Source organism: Mustela erminea, chromosome 5 (assembly GCF_009829155.1).
Source record: "Mustela erminea isolate mMusErm1 chromosome 5, mMusErm1.Pri, whole genome shotgun sequence".
Lineage (NCBI taxonomy): Eukaryota > Metazoa > Chordata > Mammalia > Carnivora > Mustelidae > Mustela > Mustela erminea.
The window spans coordinates 94,424,071-94,443,149 of NC_045618.1; positions in this window are offsets into that span (position 1 = coordinate 94,424,071).

The window sequence follows — 19,079 nt, forward strand, 5'->3', positions numbered from 1 at the left end:
GAGCATGAAGTTAGCTGGTATTAGAGAAGTAATCCTCAGAAGATAACAAATAGCTTAACAAGGAGTCTTGCACTTACATTTCATCTCTCAAATACAAATACGTTCAGTGGTAATGAAGGGATTTTCAAATAATACTAAGTCCTTAAAAACTCATGTTACAAGAGTGAGATTTTTCTGCTCCCTTTTAAAAGATGAATTACTTCAGTTCTCTAAATCATGTTTCAAATTTAGCCTTACAAATAAAACACTTAGAAGGGAAAAATCTTTGGCAGATATACTATAATATTATATATAATATACATATATTTATACATTAAATACGTGTTACATAAATATATATTTTATATATATATATATATGATTCAACTATTCATGTTTGAAACACTATTCTAGATACATAATTACTACTGGAGTTTATTTTTAAATATTTTGAGTTAAATATTGGTGACCCAGGTCTCTATTCTCATTCTACCAAATCTCTTCTAAATCTCAGAATATCTTTGGAATTTACCTTTAGGTGTACAAATCATTGATTTCCTAAAATAAACAGGGAGAATAGAAGGGAGGTTCAAATTTTCAATTAATAAGATCAGTCAAGTAGTATACCTCCTCTTATAAACTGTTTTAACAATATTAAAAAATCACAAAAAGTTGTAATTTCATAGACTGTGGTCATTCTATCACAAAATGTTTAAGATATTGAGAAATATTGCTAGAAGATGGAGCTGGAGAGTGTTATGTGGTCTCCAATTTGTGCACACAAAAATACAGAATTCCTTTCTGGGGCATCTGGGTGGCTTGGTCGGTTAAGTGTCTGCATTCTGCTCAGGTCAGGATCTCAGGGTTGGGATCTAGCCACATGTGGGGCTCCCTGCACTGCCAGGAGCCTTCTTCACCCCCCTCCCCGTGCTCCCCTGCAAGTGTACTCTTTCTCTCAAATAAATAAAATAAAAAGCTAAAAAATAATAATAATTCCTTGGTTGATAATGTCATTCCTAGGGAGATAAACTAGTGTTTTATCAAGGAACTCATGATTTTTATAGTATTCACCTGGCACCTGGATAGCAAGGGATAATGAAAAAAGGACCTGGATTTAGAAGACGTAAGACCTGAGTTCAAATTCTAGCTGTCATTTTTCAGCTGTGTGTCCCTGGCCAAATGATATAATTATTTCTGTATCTCAGTTGTCTCAAACATGAAAGATAATAGTTCTTGCCCATTTCTACCACAAAAAATTGTTCTGAAATGTTTTGAAAATAAGTGACAAATTATTTTTGAAAATGCTACATGAATTACAAACTGCTATATAAATATAATGTATTGCTTTGTAATTCTGTCTTATTCAACAGTATAAATAATTTTCCTTATCACAAAACATATTTTTGACAAAATATTTTTATACACCTACTTTCCCCCTTATATTCTATTGCACCAATCAGAGCTTTTTCACCAATATGTCTGCCAAGTTCAGAGATCTTCGGGCCATACCCAATAATAATGCAAACTGCTGCTGCTGCAGGGAGTGAGAAGGGATGCACAGGACCCTCCCACTGAACAAGCCCCTGAGACATGCTCTGTTCCAAGTGTGTGACCAGCCTTGGGCTGGGGTGCTGCTGCTACATCCTCTTCTCACTTGCTGTACTAGCTTCCTGTTGCTGCTATAACAAATTACCACACATTGAGTGGCTTAAAATAAATTTATTCTCTTACAATTTTGGAGGTTCGGAGTCCTAAATGAGTCTTACCAAGTGTGAGGAGTGGTCAAGGTATTAGCAGGGTTTTGTTACCTCTGGAAGCTCTGGAGAGCTGAATCTAGTTTCCTTACCTTTTCCAGCTCTGAGAAGACACCTGCATTTCTTGGCTTAGGGTCCCTTCCTCTGTCTTCAAAGCCAGCAGGATAGCATCTTCAAATCTCTTTCTTGGGGGCCATTATTCTATCCAACACACTTGTTCTATCTACTCTTTTTAAAGGTTATCTCCTCAAGCAAAGTATGGGCCTGTCTGCCTAGATCCCCATTGTATTGTTGCCCCCACAAAAACAGATTCAGTTTAAAGATTTTTATTGCTAATCACTATGGAGGAGTGAATAGGAACAATAAAATTATTAAATGAAGGGCACTAAAAGGTCCAGGAAAACTTCTAAAGTCAGAGATAGAAAGTGGATGAGAGGGGTGCCTAGGTGGCTCAGTCAATTAAGGGCCAGACTCTTGGTTTCCCCTCAGGTCATGATTTCAGGGTTCTGAGATGAGCTCCAGGTTGGGCTCCACGGTCAGCAGAGTCCTCCCTCACTCTCCCCCTCTGCCTTTCCCCCTCTTCCCCTTTCCCTATTCATGCTTGCTCTTCTGCTCTTGCTCTTTATCTCTACCTACCCTCGCCACCCTATCCCATATATATCCTGTGTATTACCACTTGCTCACATCTCCACAGGCCCTCCCAGGTCAGATTAGGAATGCTTTCCCATAAGGTCTGTTCATATCACCATCATCACACATAAAAAATGCTAATATACTCTCTCTAATGTATCTCCCTCCCCATTATACTGTGAGCTCTTGAGATCCAGGCCCACCTCTTCCTCACAGTTATAATCCATATAACTGGTACCTAATAACATAGTAACTGACACATAATAAGTATTCAAGGAAGGAAGGAAATACTAAAAGACTAAAGGAAATCATCAGAGAAGCATACAAAACATACAATTTATTATATGGAGATATCCATAGCACAAGCTGGAACTAATGTAACTATCCAGCAATAAGAATGTTAAATGCATTCTATTTTCTCTATAATTTTTCTTTCATGTTTTACAGGATATTTAAAGTCATGGAAGGGTGCTATATTATATAAGCAGGACACAAAGTCGTATAAATAATATTACTGCAACTGTGTTTGAAAATAACCATATGAATAGAATATATAAGTAAGTAAAAATACTAAAAATCAACAATAAATTGTGGGCTAATTGTGGGTAAATTTATTTTCTCCTAAAATATTTTTTTCAAACTTCCTATTTTAAAATAAAATTACTTTTATAAATAATTTTGTATAATACCCATTCATTTTAGAAAAATTAGGAAATTTAGATAAATAAAAATAAGAAATTTAAATCACATGTCATTCCATGATAGAGACATAGATAGATAAATAGACAGATAATGTTGCATTTAATGGGCTAAACCTGATAGGGTACATTCAGAAGAAAAAATATATATATATATTATAAATATATGATATTTATAATATATTATATATATTATAAATATATGATATTTATAATATATTTATAAATAAATATTATATATTATAAATATATTTATTTATATAATATAAAATATATTACACTTATAATATATATTTATAATATATAATATAATATAAATATATAATTTGTATATATAAATTTATAATTTATATATATAAATCTATATATATAAATATATATAGATTTTTTTAATGCTACCTCCTTCAAAGTGGTTCTAGCAGCTCTCCCTTCCCCTCTCCCAGATATCTTGACTACTTTGCCAGTCACTTTTTACCTTTTAGAACAATATATCCTCTCTCCTCTTATGGAACTGATCCAAGGATTAGAGACCTACAGGGGCACAAAGGCAGTAGAAGGAGACTGTCATGTTCTTTTACCCTCATGTTTTACCTCCACCTTCCTCCTCCTGGCTCTAAGAGTTTGGGTCTGACTAGCAGGAGGGATGAAAACAAAGGTCTTTTTTATTTAGCTGCTGCCTTGTATCAATTACCCACTGTCATAGCAGTCAATAAAATTCTAGTTCTCGCTCATGGGGGAAGAGCACTGTTCTCATATTTCTTTAGAGACACCTGCCCACCTCCGTGCATATGTCCATCTGTATCATCGCCTGACACCAGCAATGCTTTCTAGATTACTAACCCTCCTCCCATTATCTACCCTCTGGCAGTTCATCTAGTTTTTTTTCCTACTGGACTCCCTCCCCACAGCAAGGACCCTCTTTGGGGGGACACTTTCAAGACCATTAACATGCTCTTCAGTGTCTACTTGGCTCAAAGAATTCATATATCTTTGTCCCTGCCCATTCCCACGACTGTCCTCTTTCAAGTAGCCTCTCAAAGTCAGGATTGTCCAAGTGAGGAACAGTGGCCAGTTTGGATCCTCCTTAAATTTGGCCCCAAAGTCCTAGTCATAGGTATCTAGTTCTATCATAAATTTTCACATGGTCCACATCTTGCGTTTGTGCTATTCAGGAGACAGTCAGAAGGAAAACAAGCTGCCAGGTTCCCCTTATTGTAAGTACCCATCCAGCCTCATTGAGGGAACCTCTCATGTCTTCCTCCATTTGGCTTTTGGAGAAGACTCAAGACTCAGCTACTATAAGCTCTTTCCAAAGAATCTTCATAATATATGTCCAGGCTCTACTTAAATAGGCTGATAATAATGATTGATGGATATTGGGCTGAGCTGGTCCAGCATCTTACAGCAAGTTCTCTGCCTTATTACCTCTCTTGAAAATGTGGGGGCACTTATTGCTCATTGTCCTCCGCTTTACGACTTAGCCAGAATTCCATAACAACAGAAAAAGTCACATTTAACATCAATTATGTACGTACACTTTTGCAAAAGTGGGATGAGGTCTCAAAATGTTTGGCTGGCCTATTTTGTCCTTGGTATTAAGATAAACAAAAAGAGGGGCATCTGGGAGGCTCAGCTCTTAAGCGCCTGCTTTTGGCTCACTCGGGTCATGATCCCAGGGTCCTGAGATCGAGCCCTTATCAGGCTCCCTGCTCAGCAGTAAGCCTGCTTCTCCCTCTCCCACTCCCCCTACTTGTGTTCCCTCTCTCACTGTATCTCTTTCTGTCAAATAAATAAATAAAATCTTTTTAAAAAAAAGGTAAACAAAAAGAATAATATGATGAAATCCCTATCCTTTAAAAAGCTTGCAGTGCAGCACAGAAGATAAGATATACGAACAAATAACCAATAAAAAGGGTTACAAATGTTGTAAAAGTGACAAAACAAACAAACAAAGCATTATAGGTGATTCAAAAACAGCATATTGCTTCTGGTGTGGAGTACAGAGGAACATTTATTAGGAGAGGTTAAATTTCAGCCACGGGGCGCCTGGGTGGCTCAGTGGGTTGAAGCCTCTGCCTTGGGCTCAGGTCATGGTCTCAGGGTCCTGGGATCGAGCCCTCCATCAGGCTCTCTGCTCAGCAGGGAGCCTGCTTCCTCCTCTCTCTCTGCCTGCCTCTCTGCCTACTTGTGATCTCTGTATGTCAAATAAATAAATAAAATTCTTTTAAATAAATAAATAAATTTCAGCCAGATTCTGAAGAATTGGTAAGATAGAGGTAGGAGAATGCATATTCCAGGGATAGGAAGCCAGGTGAGTAGGAGTCCAGAGACTGAAAAGCATAGCATTTCTGCAAGGATTACTGAGTAGTCCAATTTTCTAGGGAATACATTATGGTGGAGAACTGTAAAACATCTTGGGGCTACATCATAACGGGGTTGGTAGAGAATTTGGACTGTTAATTTGGCAGTGGGGAGGCACTAAAGAATTGTGAATTACAAAGAGACACCAAGCTGTGCAAGGGCTTAAGGCAAGAAGGAACAAAGCAAAGAAGTATACGCAATAATCCCTGCCTAAAGGAGAATGGTGGCAGGGGGAATGCAAAGGAACTCACACAGATTCAGGTGGCAATCCACAACCTTTCAAGCATTCAGCCCATCAATCACCCTGATAACAGTAGTAAAGCCTTGCTGCAGAGGCTCTGGGTTGACTGTCCACAAGTAATGAAGGATTTGCACTGAGAATACGAATTCCCACTTCTTATACCCCTCAAGGCCGGGGTAATACATTTCCAAAGAGGCTGTCTAGTGTGAAGGATCCACGGTAAAGTCATGGAAAGAAGCAAAGTTAAATAGCTCATAAGGGAATCAAACTCACCAACAAAGGGTCACAAGCACAAGTCAGGAGATTTAAAGGCAGGGCAGAGGAAAGGTGGCAAACTGACTAGAATCTTCTTGAACCTGCCTTTGTAATAAAATGCCCCATAATAGTAAAACTCTGAAATGCCCATAATAAGTAATGACTGGTGCTAGCTGGGAAATAACAGTAAATGCTACTTATGGATTGTGAATATTTAGATTTGCAGTACTAATTTGAAGTGCTGTACAGCATATAATTTTTATCCCCGGTGACTAATAGTGTGTCAATCCATGAATAGGAATTCTTAAAATTCTAGGCCGTCTTTATCATTATCATCATCATTATTATTTATTAATTTTATTATTATTATCAGAATGCCAGGTTTCATGAAGACTAAGACTCTGTAGTACCCTAGACATGATCTAGTATGCTGTAGCTACCTTGGTGTTTTTACAAATTTCAATTTGAGGCCAGATATAATTAGTGATCAGATGTTTCAAGATTGGGTCAAAAGGGGAAATAATGAAAGTTAAAGAAGCTGTTGTTGGTAAATGAAGGCCATGGCTTATAGAAGCAAAAAAACCAATTGTGCATGTCTAGCAGAAAGATCTGTGAGCTTCTTGGATGGTGCTGTACTGCCATCTACAGACACAGCCACATGCCCATGACATGCAGCATGGTTAAAACTTTAAGTCTAAGACAAAGGCAAGTACCAGTAAAGCAAAACAGAAATGTGAAATTCCAGAACAATCTTTTCAAAGAACTCCTGCCTCAATAGGAAATAGAAATGGTTTCTGAATAAAAAATAAAGGCAAGGATGTTTTGAAGGAAAAGATATGGATTTTCCCAGAAATCTGAAATAGAAGTATGAGTAAATTAACTACAGAACTTGTAGGATATAAAGATCAAGATAAAAATAGGTGAAAAGAAACAGGGGAAGGAAACAATGAAAGGAAAAGTTTGCTGCAAAGGCAAACTCTATTAATGATTTGAATAAAAAAGATGATCCAGAATTTTGCAGAGACAATGAAGTTTACTCGATTTTCAATAACAAGTAGCTAGACTGGTCAAATTATGAATCACTTAATAAAAATCATATTTAGGTGCACCTGAGTGGCTCAGTGGGTTGAGCCCCTGGCTTTGGTTTCAGCTCAGATTAAGAACGCATGAGTCTTGAGGGGCACCTGGATGGCTCAGATGGTTAAGCATCCCAGGGTCCTGGGATCAAGTCCTGCATTGGACTCCCTGTTCATTAGGGAGTCTGCTTCTCCCGCTACCCTCTCCCTCTGCCCTTCCCCCTGTTCATGTTTATTCCTGTGCTCTCGCTCTCCCTCTCTCTCTCTCCCTCATGTGTGTGCAAAAATAAATAAAATCTTCAAAAAAAAAAAGAACTAATGGGTCATGAGATCAGTGGGTGGCCTCAGGCTCCACCTTCAGTGGGAGTCTGTTTGAGGACTCTCTCCCTCTGCTCCTCCCCTGTGCATGCACTCTCTCAAAAATAAATCAATCTTCTTAAAAAATGATATTTAATGCCATGTCATTTAACATAATGTTATAAACTATAACCAGGACTTCCGATTAGCCCAAAGAACGTATTTAAAAACTTGTATGTGCCAAAATTTGAAAGCTCCTGACCTTCCTTCTGGCCAGAGTTCTGCATTTTATGCTCCACTCAACTGAAATAGCTCCTGTATCAGAACTGAAAAGAGTTTTAGGAACACAGAAGAGAGTCACTGGATGTCATCTGAGGTCACTCTGATCTCTGAAATGTATAAGAATGGTTTCAAACTCTTAGCCCATGTCTAAAGGGAAGACTACTGCCTCCCAGGATTCCTGGGGACTCATAATCTCACAACTGCTTTGCAGTCAATTTCCTGAACTGTCTCACTCCAATTTCATCTCACTCCCAGATTTGGAACCAGTCCTTTCCTTAATTTCTTCAAAACACCATTACCACCAAAAAGAGTCATCCTTAACTGAAGGTTTGGAGGACAAAGGACCTCAAGAGCTAATAAACCGGGGCAGCTGGGTGGCTTAGTGGGTTAAAGCCTCTGCCTATAGCTTGGGTCATGATCCCAGGATCCTGGGATCGAGCCCCACATCAGGCTCTCTGCTCAGTGGGGAGCCTGTTTCCTCTTCTCTCTCTGCCTGCTTGTGATCTCTGTCTATCAAATAAATAAATAAAATCTTAAAAAAAAAAAAAGAAAGAGCCAGTAAGCTAACATTGATGGTAGGCAATACTGTTCTTTAAAAGTCTAATATGAATACTATGCCACTTCCTTGGGACAGAAGCAGGTACCAGAAGCAGGTAGTTGTAGTTTTAAATAACATTTAAAGAAAATTTTTTTCTTCTGATTAATAAGTCAATTCAACCTCCTTCTTGACCTAAGAGTGTATTAACAACCACCTTCTCCCTTGTCTTCCAATTCGTTCACACAGTACATTGGGAAAATATTATCTTACACTTGTATAGTATCATATTTTTAATCAGAAACAAACTGTTAAGAGGCATGGGAAGGTGGAATGGTTGCTGGTCATGTGACATCAAACGTATCATGGATTCCATTTCTTCTGGGCATTTTATGCCCTCATACACTCTCCTCAACCTTGATGTTGCTGTCTTTCTGCTTTTTTAACCTCTCAGCCAATGCCATGCTGCTAAACAGGAAGTATAAGGAAAATAAGAAAAAAAAATCCCCACAGTAATGAATACGAGATTAAGCACAAATTATTCTAAGTAAGAAAGTAGACATTTTTTAATGTAACTATTCTTTGTGAATAATTTAAAATTCTGTAAGCTCCTTCAGATATCAGACATATGTTCAGATTTTCCATTCAGGGCCTGTATATCTGTGATAAATCCCAAGCATGAACAGTTTAATCAAAAGGTGGGGCAGGGGAAAGAGGTTGAGAATTTCTGTTTCTTTCAGTTTCAGCTTCAAAATGAGTCACTCTCTTCCTGTTCTTCCTCCTTTTCCTCCTCCACTTTTTGGGGGTAAATACAATGTACTTGGCATTTATATTACCTGTTATTTTGCAATGGACTTAAGATTTTGCAGTGGGCTGTTTTTGTCCTCCAAAATTCATGTGTTGAAATCCCAACCATCAATTCGATTATATTAGGAGGCAGTACTTTTGGGAGGTTATTAGCTCATGAGGGTGGAACTTTCATGAATGGTATTAGTATCCTTTTAAAAGAAAACCCAGAAAGCTCTTGTGCCCCTTCCACATGTCAATAAAATGAAAATGCAATGTATGGAATGAGAGAAAATATTTGCTAACCATATATCCAATAAGGAATTAATAGCCAAATCATTTAAGGAATTCATACAACTCAATAGCAAAAGAAAAAAATCTGATTTTAAAATGGGCAAAGGACATGAATAGGCATTTTTCAATAAAGATCTACAGAGTTCCAACAGGCATATGAAAAGGTACTGAGCATCACTAATTATTAGGGAAATGCAAATCAAAACCACAGCGAGATATCACTTCATACCTGTTAGGATAGCTATTGCCAAAAGTCAAAAAACAACAAGTGTTGGCAAGGATGTGAAGAGGGACTCCTTAAACACTGTTGGTGTGAATGCAAATTGGTATAGCTATTCTGGGAAACAGTACGGAGATTCCTCAAAAAATTAAAAATAGAACTTCTGTGGAATCCAGCAATCCTGTTTCTGGGCATAAAGCCAAAGGAAATGAATTCGGTATCTTAAAAAGATATTGGAACCCCCATGTTCATTGCAGTATTATTCACAATCAGCAAGATACGGAAACAATCTAAACAACCTAAATGTCTGTCAATAGATGAATGGATAAAGAAAGTGTGGTATTGAATGGGATAGGTATATAAATTTTCTTTATCCATTCATCATATGCACAAATAATAGAATATCACTGTGCCCTAAAAAAGAAAGAAATCCTGAACAACATGGATGAATCTGGAGGACATTATACTGAGTAAAATAAGCCAGGCACAGAAAGACAAATACTGCATGATCTCACTTACACTAGAATCCAAAAAAGTCAACCACATAGAAACAGAGAGTAGAATGGTACTTACTAGCAACTGGGGAATAAGGAAGGTGTTAGTCAAAGGTTACAAACTTTCAGTTATAAGATGAATAAGTTCTGAGACCTAATATACAGCATGGTGCCTACAGTTAATAATGTACTGTACACTTGAAATTTGCCAAGAGTGACTCTTAAGTATTCTTACAGACATACATAAGGTAAATATATGAGGTGATAGATAAATTAGATTGATTGTAATGATCATTTCACATGGAATACATATATCAAAACATCACATTGTATTCCTTAAATACATACAATATTTGTCAATCATACCTCAACAAAGCCAGAAAAAAATTATCTGTGAGGCTAGATCAATTCCCTTCCCTAGGCAAAAATTAAAGCAGCCTTAATAACTTTCATGGCCATTTTAAATAATACCAACATTTCTCTCCTATAGTGGATGCCTCTGAAGCCTGAGTCACATTCTCTCAGCCTAACCCCTGATTTCAGCAGCATCTTTGGGGGAGTGTTCTGTATGAGCTTAGACTCCCCCCTGAAGTAAGGACTAATGGGAATACTAGAACACCCTTACTAGAATACTAGTGTACTAGCATTATTATATACTAGTATACTATATATTGTTATATATATTACTATATACTAGTATTACTAGTATACTAGAATACTAAAACCTTCGCTAGGGCACTAATTCAGGGATGATACTCTGCAAGATAAGGGTACTGTCCTCCCAGATGCAGTACGTGCAGTTCAAGCAATGACCAATATAGAGATCTGTGACCCAATAGCTGAATTCATGGGTAGAGAACCAGGGAGTAGATGTGGTATTGGGCCACTCTCTGTCACTCCCAGTGACTCCATGTGTGGAATATGTGCTTCCCTTCCCATTATCTTGGGCTCTCTAATTTGAGGTCCTGGTTCTCAGGTTGGCAGAGGGGGGCCAAGGGGTATTCCCACCAGGCAGTACAGCAAGGACTGCACTGAACCTGAAACTATAATTAGCAACCTGATCACTTTGGGATCCTTATGCCAGCTGCCCTGCAGGTAGCAAAAATGTATAACGTTGTAGATGTTAAACTCTGATTATAATAAGGAACCAAGATTTCTGCTTCATAATAAGAGCATGGAAAGGCACATTGGTACCTTGGTACACTTGCTGCCATTTTCTGGTGTTTTCCTATTCAGGTGTAACAGCAGATGGGTAACTGAAGCAACCAATAGCTAATTAAAGCAAAAGACAACCACGGGTTCAGACCCCTCAGGGATGAAGTTCTGTCTTTATCACCAAGCCAAGCAGGGCTACTATACCCACCCAAACACTAGGAAAACTCTAGAATGTAGAGGAGAGAGAAAATATCAGTCATGGCCTATAACCATGCACAGCAAGAACTAAAGCTTATTCTTCTAACTCACGAGATTGAGTCATATAGAGATTAAGGGCAGCCACCTCCTTAAAGACTCAGTGAAAAAATGGACTTAATGCAGGATACATGTGAATATGAGCTATGTTACAGGGATGGACAGGAGCAAATGCTTCTGGTGTCCACATCTCATCCCCAAGGTCCACCTCTGATTTCAGCCACAACCATGACAGCCCAATGTGACCTCAGATTCCTCCATTCCTGCTGTTTGCCGTGTCAAGCAAACACCGTACTACTTTCCCCTGCTTCCAAGAGTCACCTCCTATTTAAACTCCCAGCATCCAAATCCTAGCCTCTGGCTCTAGTTTCTGGGGAAAGCAAATTGTAAAAAGCATTTCTCTTCTATCTTCATTGCCTCTGTACCATCCTCACCACTGCATTCATGGCCCCACCCTGATCCTGCCGCCATCAATGTCCTCCACCACTTCAGCTCCCCATCACTCCTGCCCTAAAAACCAAACCTCATAAGGCCAGCATTTCTTCCATTCTTCAAGGTCTGTGTTCAGGCCACCAGATCTCTACAAATGAATCACTTATTTGAGGTTCTTTTTAAGTAGAGACCTTATACAAAGGATCTCCAGTCTGCCTTACATTTTCAAGTATACAACATTTCATACAGGAACTGTCAAGATCTCAAAAACTGTTAGTTCTCTTTCCCATCAATCTTATAGGATTCATTAATCAAGGAATAATCAGGAGATACAGAGTATTACTATTAAACATAGCTTGCTGGGCTAAGGGTTCTCCTGTCAACAGTGAACAAAAGGAGTTGATAGTCCCAGTATTCCCCTTTTCATCTCCATATCCTACTGCTGGGTAAGTCTGTCCATTCCAAGGGTAAAGGTGGAGAAAAAAAGGAAAAACATGCCGTACTCCTTTTCTGGAGTGGTCTTACCCACCATAGTCTCAGATATATAACGTATTCAAAGGAAAGACTATAGCCTGTGAAAGATACAAGTCCATCAGTGGTCACTCATGAAAGAACAGTCATTAGGTAGTAAGAAAAGGGTGGAGGGAAAGAGAAAAAAAAAAGCAGCCATTATGTAGTGTGCTAATGCCCTCAGTCCTAAGAGCAAACACCTTACCAAGATCTCTAAATATTTCTGTCACTATGCTGCATATGCCTCTGTCATAACTAAGATCTGAATCCTCAGGGTTATATCCTCATGGCATCCTCATGGCACAGCAAAGGGGCTAATTCAAACCTGATTTAAGCCTGGGGCCCTTAAGCCTTATAAAATAATTATTGCCACAAGGGAATCCCCTAGCCTTTTAGATACTGATGTGAGGCTCTCTTGGAAAATTAAATTTATAAATAAGAGCAAGATAGAGGACACTTCATATCCTTGAAATATGTACAGAAATATCTATCTCTCCCCCTCTCCTTTCTCTTGCCTCATCTTAACCATTGGAACTACTGCCTAAATTCCCCACAGCCAAGGCATTGCCCTAAAATATACCACAGTGGGTATGGATCTCTGACCCAATGAGTAACAAATTAAAATTAAGTTGTCTGCACTTGACAAATGGGATACCATGAACCTTCCCCTCCCCCCATTAAAAAAGTTAATACTGATGTAAATTAGAATATTCAGTGATTGAAATCCTTTATACAAGACAACCCATTTAGAGAAGGGGTGATTATCCTCACTGCTTTTTCATTTAATAATCTAATTTTGCCTGTACTTCAGCTTAGAAATAATGAATGGTGCCTCATAGTGGACTATACAATCTTAAATGCCTTGATCCTACCTATCAAGTCTCCTAGTCCCAATATTATTGAAATTATTGACTTTCCAATCGCCAACTAATAAATATTTTGGTATTGTAGATTTGATTAAATGTTCTATTTAGTGACTATTTCAACAGACTTTCAACTGCAGTTTGCCTTTACCATCAAAATAGGGTACTTGTTTACTTAGCTGTCCATAGGATACCTCAACAGTCTTAAAATCACACATAATCTTTGCAAGCAAGAGCTTAACTACATCCAATTTTCTCCAGGGTCACAGGTATGACATTACATTGATTCACAAGTATTAACATTATATTGATTACACTGATCTCCTCTGAGAAGACTTATTGGAAGCACTCATTTGGGATAATTACTCACAAAATAGTTCAGAAAAGGAGACTAACAGGGCTCCCTGCTTAATGGTGAGTCTGCTTCTTCCTCAGCCTCCTCTCCATGCTCATGTTCTGTATCTGTATCTTCCTCTCTCTCAAATAAATTAAAACACGCACACACTAAAAAGAAAGAAAGAAAGAAAGAAGAAAAAGGGGACTGACTGAGCCATTGGCTCACACATAATGCAAAGTACCATTGTTTCATTTAAATGTCTAGTAATTACTCAGTAAAACAAGGACTGCTCCATTCCTGACAAGGTCAAGAACCTCAGCACCCACAATATCTTTTAGTTCTTTTTGGGTTTTGCAGACAACATATTCCTCATTTACACATTGTACTTAAGGTCATTTATACTATTATTTGTAAATTAGCCTGTAGTTAATTGTCCCTCTCCAAAAAAAGGCTCTAGCATCTATCCAGATCACAATATAATAGGTATTCTCATTAGTGCTCAGAAATTCCCTCACCACTGAAGCTTTATCAACCTCCTCTCAAGCCTCCTGCAGGCTCTGGATCCATCCAAGATGGCCATAAACTGTCCATGGGTTTCTTATGCAAAAAACTGCTCTCCTCAGCCCTGTGTTAGACACCATGAGAGCAGCAATTGCTGGCCATAAACTGGGCTCTCCTAGAAATAAAATCTCTCACAGGCCCTAAGTCCATGATTCTCCCAGACCCAGCTGCCCATTAGGCTTGGGTCATGGAAGCAGCTCCTCACAAGTTTGGCAGAGCTACAGAGATCTGTAGCTACTTGCTAGAGAATGGATCCACAAAGCTGGACCTTGTTGCCAGACATCATGGTGCTAGAGAAGGTCAAACTTCTCCTAGACCGCTCAGCTACCTGGAGAACTCCTGGGGATCAACTGAGTTAATAGCAGTGGAACTTCCTATACTTTACAGAATTCCCTGGGCATAAGAAAAAAGGTGATTCCAAATGGAAGTACAGAGAGTGAGGAGGAATAAAAAGCAATATAAATGGTAAATATGTGAGTGAATCTAAATGAATATTGACCATACAGAGCAAAATAATAAAATAATATTTTTATGAGGTTTCAAATATAGAGAGAATTAAAATATCAATAAAAATACAACAAGCCAAGAAGGAGTTAATTGTTCCAAGGTCCTAACATCATTTGGGAGGAAAGTATAAATTAATATTAGACTTTGATGAGTCAAAAATGCATGCTGTAGGGTTCCTGGGTGGCTCAGTCCATTAAGCTTCTGTCTTCAGCTCAGGTCATGATCTTGGGGGTCCTGGGTCTTGGGATCAAGCCTATGTTAGGCTCCCTCCTCAGTGAGGAGTCTGCTTTTCCCTCTCCCTCTGTTCCTCACCCCTCGCCCATGCTTGCTTGTGCTCTCTCTTACATAAATAAATAAACTCCTTAAAAATAAATATTACATGTTGTAACTTCTAGGGAAACTGCTTAAAAGAATAGTAAAAAGTATGCCTAACTTCCAATTGAAGAAAAAACTGGAATAACATAATAAGTCCAAAACTTTTCTCTTCTTTCAGAGAAAAGGGGACATAGAATAGGTAAGACAAAAAGAAAACACAGTAAAACAGTCAACTCGAAGATATATCAAAAATAGATTAAATGTAAATATTCCTATTAAAAGACAAAATTAGATTGGATTAAAGAAAGAAAACCCAACTATGTGCTCTTTACAAGATACACATCAAAAATATAAGATTAAGAAAGGCGAAAATCACAATAGAACACAAAAAGATCTACCACGCAAACACTAACGGAAAGCTGGTATATGACTATATCAATATAAAAAATGAACTTCAAAGCCAAAAGTATTGCTAGAGATAAAGGTCACTTTATCATCTTAAAAGGTTCAATTCACCAGGAAGTTAAAATAACCTAAATTTATACACTCTTAATTCCCATCCCTCATTAAATTCCCATGGAGAAATTAAAGTGCAAATACAAAGAAATTAAGGTCCCAAAGAAATCAGAGCTCCTATTTCTTCCCCTCAATCTCTTACTCTGCTCAGTCCAACCAGAGAGCAACCTCAGAGGCCTAGCTGCCTTCTTCAGTTACAGCCTAGTGCCTTTTACCAAGAATGAGAGTTGCTCCTTGGCATTACCGAAGTTAAATTAATCCTAACTGCAACACTTAGGTGTCTCATTCCTCAACTTCAATGTTGTCAATAAAACACATGAATATCAATATTACTCTCCCACTCATTTGAAAATTTACACCCAAATGTGGTAACTGCCCCAGTGGCATTTCCCAGACAAAGCAAATTTTCCCACATTGCTGTCACCTGCCATGAATCATAACAGAGATTGAGTGTTATCTGAGAGGAGAAGGATAGACAGAAAAAGCAAGAGGGGGATGTGGAATATTCTCCATGGTTTCTGTCTTAAAAGGATGCTGGTCAGTTCATACTAAACATTGGAGACTACAGTTTTGAAATTAAATATAACTGAAGTCAGTGAAATCCATGGCTTACCAAAACCCCAGGTGGCGGTAATCCATGAGGTTGCTCCTGTCTTCTTTTATTCTTAGAGGGTCCAAGCAGATGAAATAATCTTTGTCAAGTGATTCTCATCAAAATCTGTTTTCCTCTGATTTCTTAATTCCTGAGGTCTTGGTTAATCTTCACTACTCCAAAGGCAGCACCAAAAAATAAAAATCCAAATAAATAATAATCCCTTGCTGCAAAAGGACCTGATCTTCCCTGGAAAACAAAATTGTCCTTGTTGAAAGACTAGAGACATGAAATGAGTGCTGTCCAGCCACAAAATACCCTCCTAAAAAGCCAGAGCACCAAAGCTCTATCATTTTGACTTTAGTTTTCTCTGGTCCCAGAAAGAGTTTGCCCTTTCCCTACATACTCGGTTCATAACATTTGAAGCTATCTCTGCAGGTCTACAAGTACCTACAGAGGTTCTTCTCTCCCCGAGGAAATACTCTCCCCTAGCAAGACCAGACCCCTGCTTGCTCAGGCTTCCATCTCACTCAAACCTGTTCTGACCACAAAATGGTCAGAATGATTTTCTCGCCAAATCCAGCCACCGGCCCCATGTCAGTATCACCATCTGCAGCTGGGCTGCCACAATTTAAATCAGCTGTGGCATTTCACACAAAAGGCAAAGTCTTCCACATAGCACTTTGACTCTAAATTCCAGACTCTCTGCTTATACCCATTCAGCCTCACAATGAACAGTAATTTTTAGGAATGCAAGGTGAAGTTTGGATATTGGGCTCTTATCAAGCTCAGATCCTGCCCTACCACTCACCTCTCCTGACTGCATATTTTCCAAGCAAGACAACCATAGTTAAGAACAGTAACCAATGCAGAATTGACCACTTTATTAACTTCCAAACCAGCACCCAATAACTCCCAAAGCTGAGGTCTGACAGAAGCTGGATTGAATAATATGGTTTAGCCCTGAAGGCCTAAACATGCCTTCCCATCTCCTCCCCCAGGAAATAAAAATAAAAAGAGGTCTTAAGGGAAAACAGAATCTGCCATTAAGTAACCACCCTGTTTCAGACATGGAAGGTGGAAGAAAAGACCAACAGATAGACCATCTTGTCTAGACAGCTCAACAAGACAATTTAAGATGCAAAAGAAGGAACTGCCTGGCCTTCTCTTGTGGGTGCTTACCACACAAAGGTAGGAAAAATAAAACAGGATACTAGTTACAGTGTTTACATTTAAAGCACAGTACACTGTCTACTAGTAATGCAGACTCCAATGAATATCCTAGGCTCTAGATAGCCAGAATATCAATTTTTCCTCCCTTGGAAAGGAGACTCTCAGAAAGGAATCAAAAGAGGGCAGAAAAGTTTAGAAAAATGGATTTACACAATCATGAGCACATAACTGCCACACACAAAAACATACATACACTGAGTATATACCTACACTTGGGTATAGGACAAAGACTAATTTCTAGGGAAGCATTAGAATACCATCACAGGTAAACAGATAACTGCATAAGAGTTGGAACCAAGACATAAAACCAGTACTATTGGCTCAATCAGGACTGGGACTAAGGTGAACCAAGTGTGATGCCTAGGGCCTCCTCAGTTTTGTGCCTGAGCCTATCATTTGCTTTTAGTCTTATCCTTGGACTAAATCAGTATGTGTGATGGGAAGCAATGTGATTTAGAAGGGAATAAATGTTTAAAAAAAAAAACACAGAACTCCAGATCTAACTAACTCCAGATGAAGGAAAAATGCAACAATGCAGCAGCTAGTACTGGGTAACCAGGACCCAGGTCTAAGCAGAAAGTGCACTCTACATCCACGAATAATGGCTACAGCATACTAAAATTTTTATCTAAAGTCTCTCACTGTCTCTCATTTGTTATCTAAAGTCTCTCATTTGTTATCTATTGCTGCATAAAAAATTATCCAAAACTTAGTGGCTTAGAACATTTATTACCTCACATTTTCATTGTGACAGGAATCTGGGCACAGCTTAGCTGGATCTTCAGGCCCAAAGTCTCTCACAGACTGCAATCAAGGTATTGACTAGGGCCATAGTCATCTCAAGGCTTCACTGTGGAAGAATGTGCTTCCAAGCTCACTCATGTGGTTATTGACAAGTTTTATCTCCTTGTTGGCTATTGACCAGAGTCTGTCCTCAGTTCCTTGACATTTAAACCTTCCCAATATGAAGCTTGCTTCATCAAAGTAAGCAAATCAAAAAGGCAAGAAAATGCCCATGAGATGGAATTTACAGTCTTTCATGATCTAATCTTGGAAGTGATATCCCACCACTTTTGCATAGTCTACTCATTAGAAGAAAATCACAAGGTATAGCCCACATACAAGGGGAAGGGATTACACAAGGATATGAATACAAAGGGGTGGAAATCATTGGAAGCCATCTTAGAAGGCTATCCTGTCAAACCCATGAAATTCAGAGTTAAGAGAAAATATATTTTTCAAATTATAACAGGTACATCTTATACTTATACAATAATTTAAATAGTTGCTTCCCTATTTGAAATTTGGTGACCCCAATAGCTTTGCACCATTTGATTAAATGCTTAATGCTAGAAACGGCCCCACGGTAAATCACTGAATCACCAGAGGTCTTTACATTATATTCAGAGAGGTAGACTTCAGTAGAGGAGATTTGTATTTTTATCTCCCCAATACCCCTTTTTCCACTGGAAAACTGCCTCTTCTTCGCCCTATATGATTCTAACGAAACATATTTCCAGGGCCCTATCTGACCTCTGGCTAATCACATGACCATCTTCCTCTTACCTACACCAAGCAGGCCAAAGAGTCCATTCATGTGATTTGATATGAGGAGACAGAAAATCTCTTCCTTTTGAATCATAAACAATAAAAATGAGAGTTTACAGCTGCTGGAAGCAACCTTTCCCACCATGAAAGGACCTGTTGGTAGAGCCAGTTCCACCCTTAACTCCAGTTACATAAGCCAATAAATCCCATTTTGCTCAAGCTTGCTTGGGTTTCTGACATTTGCTTGTAACAAAGAGTCCTGACAAATACAGGCTTGTTTCAAGCTAATACTTCTTACTATTATTACACATATTCTATCTCTGCGTGGTTCTCAAACCAGAAAACAACCAGAA